A 9122-nucleotide genomic window follows, 5' to 3' on the forward strand; every position below is an offset into this window, starting at 1 on the left:
TGAGTCAGGTGAGCAGTCTGGCAGGTGAGGAGACAGTTGGACATGCCATGGTGTTGGCACATGCACGATGTATCAGAGACACTGGCAAGTATGCAAAACCTGAGGTTGACCCCCCGGCATCGCCTCCTCCACCATCTCTCTGTCGCTCTCACACGTGTCTGTCGCTTTCTTTTTCTGTATTTACCCTCTGTCTCTCTCTTCTGTGAACGTATGTATTCATTTAATGTGTTTGGGTCCGACTTGTTTCTCTTTATCTATTCTATTATTAGGGCCCGAGCACCAAGTGGTGAAATTCGTGGGTGCAAAACATGCAAGGGAGGAAACATGCCAGTACCCAAGAAGCAAGAGGTGTACGGACCCCATAGGCCCCGAGCACGAAGGGGTTGAAAAAATACATGAAATGCAGCAACCAGGGGGCCGAAAACATAGTTGAAATGCAAGGAATTCTTCTTCTTCTTCTTCTGGTTATTGTTCTTCTCCACAATGAATTGCATTTTTGGGGGCCTGAACATGCACGAAAACTCATGAAAGTTTGCAGAAAAATCAGTCATGGTGAAAAATTACGTATTTCATAGGTTTCGTAAATGGGTGTGGCAAAATGGCTTTATAGCGCCACCTAAACTCAGTCCCAGAACTGCGTTTTATGTACATGTACGAAATTCGGAGGGTTCACGTATCTCTTCAAGACGAACAAAAAAAGTCTCTTAGAGCGATGACCTCAACCCAACAGGAAGTCGGCCATATTGGATTTTTCACGCTTTTTTGGCGATTTACAGGGGACGTAAATGAATGAACTAGTCCGAGGGGGTTCAAGCGATCGACTTCAAACTTGGTCAGCTGGTAGAGAAGGCATCGACGATGAAAAGTTATTAAAGGTCTCTACAAAACTTTAACGGTTTGGGCGTGGCGAGCTGTCAAACTTCAGTGTCTCGCCATCAAACAGGAAATTGTCAATGCTTGACATGATCCAATCAGCACCAAACTTGACATGTTTGATGAGAGTCCTGCCCTGAAGACGTCTACATGTCAATATTCATTCACAGTCATAGTGCCACCTGGTGGCAACAGGAAATGCTATGTTTTACATTATGATGGCTCAAGACCAGCCAGTGGATCAGATCCACTTCAAATTTGGTCAAGAAAGCCTCAAGATGTTGATGTTGGTCTGTAGTGAAAACCGTGACTCTCTGTCAAAAGCTGTTGCCGTGACGACAAGGCGATTACCGATAATAAACTTTCCTTCGCCATGAGCATTTAAAGTGCTTTAACTCCACTGTACAAGATCCTATCTTCACCAAATTTATACAGTTTGATGACTGTCCGGCTCTGAAGATATGTATATGCCAATTTTCAACCATAGTCATAGCGCCACCTAGTGGCGAGAGGAAGTGCATGTTGTATTCTCGGACGTCTCTCTCTCTCAGCAGGTTAATCACAGCCATCTCAAATTTGATCAGTGGAGAGAAGAGGGTCTGCTGAACACGTACATGTAGAACTACACTCATTGCGCCACCTGGTGGAAACAGGAGGTCAGACCTCCGTGCCAATAATCGTTTGATTTGCATGAAATTTTCACAGTGTAGTCAACACTTCATATACTGGAATACAGGATGTGATTAGTGACTGTTCTCTAGCGCCACATAGGGGACACAGGAAGTGACATGTAACTCATGCACTGTCCAAAATACATGAAAATTCTGAACCGCGTGGAAGGGTCGCAGTCCAGCAACAGGACGGAGCCGCCGCACGCCCCGACGTGCACAGAGGTGCGAGGGCCCTCCAACGCTGCTTGCAGCTTTAACATTAGTTTTACATTTGTTATGCATTTGCAAGTTGTAATTTATAACCTTTTATAATATTGCAATTAAAGTAAGTTAGCTATGTCATTTACGTATAGTTACCAGTAGTGCAGCGGTGAAGTGGCCCCAGTTCAGGATTATTATGCTCATCACTCATATGGGAATGCTGGTGATAAGGAGCGGGATTGGGAACTGGTGGGACTTTGCATTCCCACGGAATATTGTTTGTATCGTCCAGTAGGCAGTCCTACAATCTGTGGTCTCAATAAACACTCATAAACCACACAGACATGGACATGCACACAAACCCACCAGCCTTATCAGAATAACATATAAACTCGAGTGCAAAGACAGTACATAACTCATCTGTTTTCACAATGAGATAAGCCTAGACAAAGAGAGTCAGAGCGAGAGAGAGTGAAATTCTATCTGAGGTCTGTGGATAAAATGAAACATCTCCATGAAATTTTCCATCTCGCTTCCAATGAACACAATATAGGGCCTGAGGGTCTTTGATGAGCTATTTAGAAACCAGTCCCTGTTGCACAGAGGAAAGCCCACACACGCCACACTCGATGAATCCATGCATATTTGCAGCTTGACCAGATCATGGTGTATTCTCCTGCTGGAGGCCTGCACCTCCACTCCACAGCTGTTGTCATGAAGGGAGGGTAGATGAAAACAATAGCTCTGTTTTCTATCAACCTCCCACATGTGAACTTGTCGCCTCATTTGCAACAAACTCACACGCAACATCTGTCTGTTGTCCTGCTTTACATGATAGCAATGATGTTATCTATATGAATCTTTCAGAACGTGATGGTGCTCCCTCTTCTTACAATGTTAATATTTCAGAACAAAATGTTTTTCTGTCCTCTGCCCTTTGCAGTAGTGAATCATATTGGTAACGTGAAACATTAAAACCATGGTTTGCTACTGTGGGAGGTGGGACAGTGTTTCTGGACCACACCCAAGTATACCAGTGGCATCAACGCACCACCAAGGTACAATAAAACTCTTTCCCCCTGCTGTGGGAAAGAACATCTTGGAGGAAATGGAAAGTCACTGTTTAAGTCACAAGAAGATCTTGTCCTGCTAAAGTCCAAAGTCATTTCCCAACAGAGAAATGCTGTATTTTGTAATTTTTTTTCATCTGTAATTAATGGACTGCCTTGGCACAAAAACTGGTAAAGAACAAAAAACAGTTGTGTGGTTACACAATATGATCATGGACCATGTGTCAGCATGGGATCATCTTCTCTGAGGCTGACAGGAATTTCACTAGTTTTGCAAGTATTTGCCATAAACCAAAGTAGTGGACAAATTATGACCTGATGATGGTGCAAGATTAGAAGTCAGGGGATCACTGAAATGATTACACAAATGAGCTAAATTTAATGACAATCCATCCAATAGTTGGAGACATTTCACTCAAAAACACAAATTTTGCACTACAGAAAAGGGGATCATCAACGGCTGTGTAACAACTGGTGAAGACAAAGACAAAGGGCCCAATAGTGCGACTCGAACACCTGGCGCTTGGAATCAAAATCAGTCATTACTTGGAAAAAAGGTTCGGTACACAGGTGATCATTCTGGAGAATGGCAAACAAATCCGTCAAGAAGAAGGCAAAAAGGCTTAGTCAGTAACACAATAAACACAAGTAGAGACATGCAGGAACATTTGACACAGAGGCTCAAAGATGAAGTGGCACAGAGAGGAGGAACAAACAGACTACATACAATGAGAAGGGGAGGATAATGACAGATAGGTGAAACTAATCAGACAATCACACAGGCTGGAAACACACAAGGGCAGGAAGTAAAGCATCTGAAACGAGAGGAGAAGTAAGTATGATAAGGCAAAACAGGAAATGATGATAGAATGAAAAAACAATGACAAACATAACCTGGGAAGTAGGGTGAGATGTCACAGGCAGTAGGATTCATCCTCTGGTCTTTTATGGTAATCGATCTCCTGGACTGATCGGCCAACATGGCCATTGAACCAAACTATCGTCCCACGATCAATAACTCAAACAGCGAAAAGAACTCCACAAAGTTACAATCATTCCTTTAACAGTAAATAAGGTGTAATACTGACCACTGGGCCTACATATTGAACACTGCCTGTAAATATCTGCTTTGTCTCAAAATATACTCTGAGATTCTTCCACTTTGGGCTTAGAGAGGATATCAAGTCTTTCAAAGTCAAGTGATTGTAATTAAAGTCAAGTTGAACTGCAGTTAGTTTCTCAAGGGGGGCATATTATGCAGAATGCACTTTTTAAAATGTTTATTCAACATCAGTATGTATCCCCAGTGTGTCTAGAGAACCTCAAATTATGAGAAAAGACCATCCTCACTCGTCTTCCTCCTGCTCCACTATGGCCCTGTGTGAATCCACCTCGCTGTCCACCATTGCTATGTGGCTAATGGTAGCTATGATAATAAGGTGTCGAAAGTACGAGCATAAAAATAGTAAAGCATGCAAATTGAAGTTGTTTTAGGTTTTACTTTATTTTGGTTTAAGTTTTGAGGCAAATGTCCTCACAGTGACAGCAAAACACAACTAATGTGTGTATCATTATTTTACTTGGAACTGCTTATAAGGGCAGCAAACTATACAATCCTATGGGTGGATCAATAATGGCTGTTTGTGAGTAGACTTCAGACCTGGAAGCTGTACGTTTTGCCATATTTTATGCTTTTTTTCTGTTTATTTGCAGGCTAGTCAGTTGAACTTGGCGTTAGCATGCTGCTCAGCTAATGTGGCTCCCCTTGGGAGTGAGACTGTGCTTTGGAGATGGCCCAGCTGATACAGAGGCCGATGGGTGGTCCCTGCTCAAGCCTGTTGGAGCTGACCAATCAGAGCAGGCTGGAAGGGGGCCTTAAAGAGACAGGAACTGAAATAGAACATTCACAAGGAGGATGACAAAAGCAGTGTGCAGTATGCACATTATATGAAAAATAACTAGATGAACATTACAACACGTGGATATATTCTTGTAGGAAATTCCCCAGATATTAGAAAAAAAAATTGTCTCTTTTAAGCTCTCAAATTAACATATCAAGTCTGACATGAGTCCACATCGCTGCTCTATGATGGTCTCAATGGAAGAACCCCCCCCAATTAAATCTTGAGAAATATTCACCACAAAGGGGGGAAGAAATTCCAAATGGGACATATTACAATAACGCAACACATAGTTTTATTTGACTAATGTTGAATTCGTGGAAACTACATCCAGTTGGGTTTTTCTACTGTGTTTTCTGCACCTTTAGGAGTGTCCAGTGGAGCAAAGACAACTGTCAGCATGTGTCTACTGCAATTTATGGTTAACCTGAATACTCTAGACAAAGCTTGCGATATAATGGCAAGGGAAAGGCTTCCTCTTTCCACAGAAGACCACGAACGTCATTGTGTGAGTGACAATTGGATATTTGTCACTTCTGCTTTGTTGAAATCCTCAGAATAAAGCAGACTAAATGACAGGGCAGTTTGTGCTGTGAGGTGCATGGGACTGGGAGTTCCTGTGATTTGTGTCATTGTGCTGAAAGTGCAGTAATAGAACCACAGTGTCAAAGCTAGAAGAATAACTACAGTGTTTATGAAAAGGATTAACACCCCAGGTGGATCCAAGTAATTAGGAATTCACAACACATGCATTGCAAGGCGTGCTTGAACACCTGCTGCAATCTACTGGACTGGATTTGGAAGGGGCTCTCCAACTGCTCAATAGACTATATCAACTTCTGTCTGAGATACTTCCAAAGGAAAGAACCTGATCACACTGCACCCTGGGGTGGGGGACCCCAGCAGTGACTAAAGGAAAAAGAGACAGAATGCACATTCTTTGAGAAGAAGTTGTGTATATAAACTCAAAATCTCTGCTCCTCTAACTCATCATAGAGGTAAACGTCAGCAAGTTTAGTTTTGCCAACTGTAATAAACTGTATAACATGACAGAATCTGGATTTCTGAGGCAGACACTGGTATAAATTCAACAATGTATACACTAATGTTTTTTTTTTCACTTCACTTCACACGCATAACATAAACAACGTTTTTAATGAGGATCCCTCAGATTTGTCCCTTAAGGAATTGTGACCAATATGTGTATTGAGTTCTGTTAAACAAATTATGTAATAGTGACATACTTTCAAAACAACCTCAACATTTATTTGCCATTTCTGTTGTACAACACTTGTTCCCTCATCATCCAGCTTATGCATCAGTTAGAACAGGACAGTTTATTTTAGCCTATTTTAGTCACCACATTGCACAAATGCTCGAAAAACTGTACTTTACATATTGTTGAATATTACACTGTTGCCCATGAAGTTGGAATAAAATGTTTTTTACCTCTTCTCATGAAAATGATAGCGACAATGTGATTTATTCTTGATAAATAAAGTGTATATCTTCTCAACTTTATTGATCAAACTCTTCCAAACATATCACAGTGAAACTTAAACCACAATTAACCTTTGCAAACTGTGTATTCAGGCTTTAACAAAATTGGGGGTATTGAACAATTATTCCAACTTTATGGGCAACAGTGTATTTGTTTCCAATAAAAACTGCTGCTAAAATCCAGCTAACTACAGACATATGAAACATTTCAGATGGCAAGCACTGTGTGTTCATCTCACGGGGCTTCAAGACGCTGCTGTATCTATCTGGATCCAATTTAATTGTGCATTTATTTGCACACATTCACAAAGAACACTAATCTGATCTTGTGCCATGTATGCAGACTGTGAGATTGGAGGGTTGTCGCCACCAGCTGGTTGTTCAGTTCCTGATCTGCAGCATTGATGCTGTTCTATCTTTTGGCTGAAGATGGTGCCATTTCATCACCTAATTCAACATTCAACCCTGGAGCCCATAAAGACCAGTTCATGCAATATGATGGCATGATTTAATAAAATTATTGTAATCATGCTTTCAGCGATGATATGTTTCATACATCTCAGATGCCTAATTTTTGTTTTTATAGCTGTAATATTTCAACTGCTGCTATGTACTTTTCAGATGACTGCAATTCTCTAAGGCTTGTGCGAAACCAAACAATAATAAGGCTCCTCTCTTCATCTCTCACTATATTGTATTGAGTCTCCTGCTAGTCCTATCTAGGTTCTGCATGGCTGGGACTCTATGGAGACAGTCCAATACTTTCAGTCACTGTTAACATTCCACATCAGTCTCCCTCCACACTGACACGGCTGATACCATCATGCAGAACTGGGTACGACAGCACAAACATTCATCACTCACACTCATGCATGCACAAACCCGCGCACGCACACACACACACACACACACACACACACACACACACAGAGGCATAATTAGGCAGTCTTTCCCACAATGATCACCACTTTATTTCAAGGTCAATCAATTTGTTTTATAGATAGTATTTACAGGTGTAACAGTCATACAAAAACAACAGACTAACTCAAAATCACACACCTTCTGATTGCAGCGCCACTGGCGTCACTCAGAATAGCGTCAAACAGAGTGTAGCGTCTCTCTCTTTGACTGTGTGCAGGTGCAGACCTGTCTGCTGTAGTCAGCCTATTTCACCATATTAACCCTCGTATATCACACTGTCGCTGCAGAGAAAACAAGTAGAATGGAGATCAAAACACAAGAAAAGCTTTGTCTTGGTATGACAGAGCCATCTTAATGTTAGGGAAAGTGTTTGGGGGTAGTTCATTTAAAGTAATCTTTGCAATGAAGATCATTTTTGGGAATATTTTATTCATCTAACAAGTACATGTTTGCATACATACAGAGTAAGCTAAACTCTGGATGGGACCTATTATTTAGAGTAATACACGTGTGTCATTTGGCTGATACTATTTCTGTGTGCAGTATTATCTAAATATTTTAATGAAATAAGATGAAAAGTATTTCACAATATTAAAAAATTCTGAAGGAACACTGTTTAGCTTGACGTTACAGCTTTACTATGTTTGGCTTCCACGTTTAAAACATTTCCAAAAATAGTTTTCAGCAGCTTTTTCATCCCACATTTCTTACATATTTAATCATCGCTGTTAGGATCTTTTCTTGTGTATAGAACACAGTGTGCAGTGTGGGAGAAGCTCCCTCTCATGTTTATTGTTAGTTATTGCATCAAGAATAAAAAAACCTAAAGCAACACTAACATTTCATAAAACTTTGTTTAGTTATATTGGTTATCATCCCAAGTTGCATATAACTTTTTGATAAACTTTTTGTCTTAGTATAAAATTGTATTCAAACTGTATTTACTTCTGTCTGGAGAACACTGTAAAATCCTTACGTATTGAGATTTTGTCGTTTCCCCTTTGTCGCACTACAATTGGCAGTCAGCTTTCTCTGAGAAGGCCACAGCTCAGTGACGTAAAAGATACAGTTCAATTAGTAGCCTTTAAGCCAAAGTAAAATGTTTTCTAAAAGCTGCTTCATTCTGTGACAATTGACTGTTTTTATTAGCCATGCTAGCGATATGGGTTTTTTTTATGGCAATGTTTGGACCAACTGGTCGTCTCATCAGCAATTGGATGGATCGCCATGAAATTTAATACAAACATTCATGTTCCTCGGAGAATGGATCCTGCTAACTTTGATGAATGAATTTTCTCAACCACCACCATGAGGTTCAGATTTGTGGTTTTGAGTGAAATGTTTTGACAACTATTTGATGGATTGCCATTAAATTTGGTACAGACAAGTCCCCTTTGTGACTTTGACTTATGACCAAATACCTGCAAAACCATTCAGTCTCTTTGTGTTTAGTGCTAATTAGCAACTGTTAGAATGCTAACATGCTAAACTAAGATGGTGAACATAGGAGAACATAATACCTACCAAACATTAGCATATTAGCATTACCATTGTTGGCATGTTAGAATGCTGATGTTAGCATTTAGCCTAAAGCCTTGCAGAGCTGCTAGCATGTCTGCACAATCTTAGGTATGTTGCTGTGTGTGAAAATATCCCTTTAATTTGCTTGATGTACTTCTTGCTGATGTACTGTGTATATAATTTTCATTTAATATGTATCCTGTCCTGTTTGTTAAGTGCTGTTGACTGCAAATGAAAGTTAGCTTCAAGCTAACTGATATAATTCATCAAATGGTAACATTTATGTTTAATATTGTAACAGGTCATAGAGGATATAGTGCTGCTGATCTGTGTAGGAACATTTTAAAAAGTGCAAAGAAGCCCAACTGACTGTATAACTAAATTACTGACAAATTTTTTAAATTTGAAATAAAACATCAAAGTGTTGTATCAAGAGCAGTTCTGGAGGTGTGAAATGACACAAT

This window comes from Pempheris klunzingeri, chromosome 11 (assembly GCF_042242105.1).
Source record: "Pempheris klunzingeri isolate RE-2024b chromosome 11, fPemKlu1.hap1, whole genome shotgun sequence".
In the NCBI taxonomy this organism is placed as follows: domain Eukaryota; kingdom Metazoa; phylum Chordata; class Actinopteri; order Acropomatiformes; family Pempheridae; genus Pempheris; species Pempheris klunzingeri.